The 2,722-nt window shown below is 40.2% G+C and overlaps 1 non-coding gene across 1 annotated transcript; it reads left to right on the top strand.

Annotated features, from left to right (window-relative positions):
- Nucleotides 1-1,217: 1,217 nt before the first annotated feature.
- Nucleotides 1,218-1,324, top strand: LOC141589221 (small nucleolar RNA R71). The gene has a single exon (XR_012520171.1). It is a non-coding gene; the product is annotated as a small nucleolar RNA R71 (small nucleolar RNA).
- Nucleotides 1,325-2,722: the final 1,398 nt, after the last annotated feature.

The following is a 2,722-nucleotide window of genomic DNA, read 5'->3' as shown; positions in this document are numbered from 1 at the left end:
AGTCTCAGACGGTCTTGGGTGCAACGATTAGGAGGAAATCTCTGTTGATTTCTGTTCTTTACGCCGCACTACAAAGGACCCGAGGTTGATTCTTAATCTTTATCGTTTCATTGTTGTATTTCGTTTATGACCATATTTCACATGTTAAATTTACGTTATAGTCCTATATTTAAAGGGTCTTATACGGATATAACCCCACAGCTCATTCTCTTTAACATCAACAATCGATGAGGAAATGGCACACGATCCTTGACAAGAGGCTCTTCACTAGCGTTCTTTTTATCATTTCCCCCAAGCTTGGGCTTTTTAACAACCACCTCGTCATCCAAAGTTATGGACGGTCCATCATAGCTTGTACCACTTCTCAAGGAAATAGAATTAACGGTCACATGTGGTTGCTCACCTTGTGGTGGTAATTGACCCATTTTCCTTGAAGAGCTAGATGAGGCTAGTTGAGCCATTTGTTGCTCCAACATCTTGATTGCGGCATTTTGAGCTTGCTCATTCTTTTGGATTTGAGCCAACAATTCCTTTTTTGCATTTGGACTATCAAGCTCTCAAGCTTACCTCCCCCTTGGTTGTTTTGTTGGGCATTTTGTGGTGGGGGTTGATTTTGTTGGTAATTTTGTTGAGGTGGCCTTTGTTGGTTTTGATACCCCGGTGGTAGATTATACTTTTGTTGTTGAGGGACATAGGCATTTTATTGTGGTGGAGGTTGAGGGTTAAGCACATTGTTGCTAGTAAAAGACAAGTTCGGATGGAATTTTGAATTCGGGTTATATGTATTTGAAAATGTACCCGTTGGATAAGAACTTTGTCTAAAAGCCTGAAAAGCATTTAACTCCTCAATAGTAGCTCGGCAATGAGCGGTGTAATGACCCGCACCTCCGTAATCATCACAAACATTGATTTGGCTTGTAGAAGATACGACATTGAGTTGTTCAAGGGAATCTCTAGCATCTCGTTCCGCCAATTGTTATTGGAGTAAGGCAATTTGAGCTAGCAAGACGAAATTGTCAGAGGATTCTTCTTTTCCTTTGAGTGTCATACTTCGGAAATTGACATATTGTGCATCATGGACCGCCATAGATTCGATCGTGGCATGAGCAATATCGGTGTCAATTTGATCAAACCGCCCATTGTTGGCAGAATCAAGAATCCTTCGGGACTCGGCACAACATCCATTGTAGAATGTTATAGCTAGAAACCAATCATCTAGCCCATGATGTGGGCATTGCCTTTGTAGCTCCTTGTACCTCTCCCAAGCTTCATATAAGCTCTCAAGAGCTTGTTGACAAAATCCGGTGATTTGGCTCCTCAAAGTTTGAGTTTTCTCTGGTGGAAAAAACTTTTGATAAAAAGCAAGAGCCAATGTTTTCCAATTGGTGATTCCCATGGCGGTGCGGTCAAGGCTATTGATCCAAAGCTTTGCCTTATCCTTCAAAGAGAAAGGGAAAAGTATTTCCCGTATTTAGGCTTGAGTGACGCCCGTTTGACGGATCATGGAGCAATAATCACAGAAATTTTGCACATGTAAATTGGGATCCTCCAAAGGACTTCCCCCAAATTGCTTCCTCTCCACAAGGCTAATGAAAGCCGGTTTGATCTTGAAGACCGGCGCGGTAATTTGAGTAGTTGTGATACCGGCCGGAAGCATGGCCGCGGTAGGCTTTGAGTGATCAGAAAGTTTCACCATCTTCTTAGTAGTAGATGGTGGTGGTGGAGATGATGAACTTGAAACCTCCTCCTCTTCAAGAACTTTTAGATCGTCTAGGTAAGACATTCTAGCACTTTCAACTTGCACGAGAGAATCGGCTTCTTTCACTTCTTTCCAAAAACGTCGTCTTCTCGTAAAGGTTTTCTCGGGATCGGAATCCGGTGAAAGTAATTCTCCACTACGAGAGGACTTGGGCACAAGACAGCAATTTCTAGAAAATGATAAGTAACGGTCTCAAGGAACAAGTGTTCCTCAAGACAAAAGAAAACAAAATGAAAATCGACAATTCAAAACGAAATAAAACCGTGCTCCCCAGCAACGGCGCCAAAATTTGATACGCTATCGTGTACCTATGCAAAGATAATTACCCATGACACAAATTAATATAGCAATAGGGGTCGAACACAAGGAGACGGGAATTGCATTGTAAAATGCTATGGAAAGATTTCTATCAAGATCGATTTCGTTTTGAGTTTGTTTGTTGTTTGGTTGATGACTAACAATTATAAAAATGTAAACTATATGATAAAAGGGAGTCTAGGGGAGTCGGGTCGCACATGCAAAGGTAAATATACGATCATATTAAACTCGGTAATAACAACATTGTCAATTGTTTAGGCTTAGAGACACCCACCTTACGGTATTAGTGTCAACCATAGACCGGGTCCTAGAGAAACTCTCGTCCATGACTAGGTCGTCCTACTACACATACTTAGTCTAATTCAATTCCGTGCCTCTCGACTTTTAGAACGAATGAACAAACTTAATCGATGAATAAGGCCTTTTAAACATAGATTAAACGTCACGTTGCAAACATGTGATAGAAACAATTAGACAATATTATACCAACCTAATTTAACATTTTATATATTTGATTTTGCATGGTTTCCCTAGCCGCCTAGACTAAGGAATTTAGTTACTCATAATACAATGTAAACTATATACTTTGTTATAAGAAATGCTAAACATGCTTGTTAAAAATGATATAAACTAAATGATATAACA

The sequence above is a fragment of the Silene latifolia genome, chromosome 6, assembly GCF_048544455.1.
Source record: "Silene latifolia isolate original U9 population chromosome 6, ASM4854445v1, whole genome shotgun sequence".
Taxonomy (NCBI): Eukaryota; Viridiplantae; Streptophyta; class Magnoliopsida; order Caryophyllales; family Caryophyllaceae; genus Silene; species Silene latifolia.
Note: the sequence above shows the minus strand (reverse complement) of the source record. Positions and strands in the feature narration are given on the sequence as shown.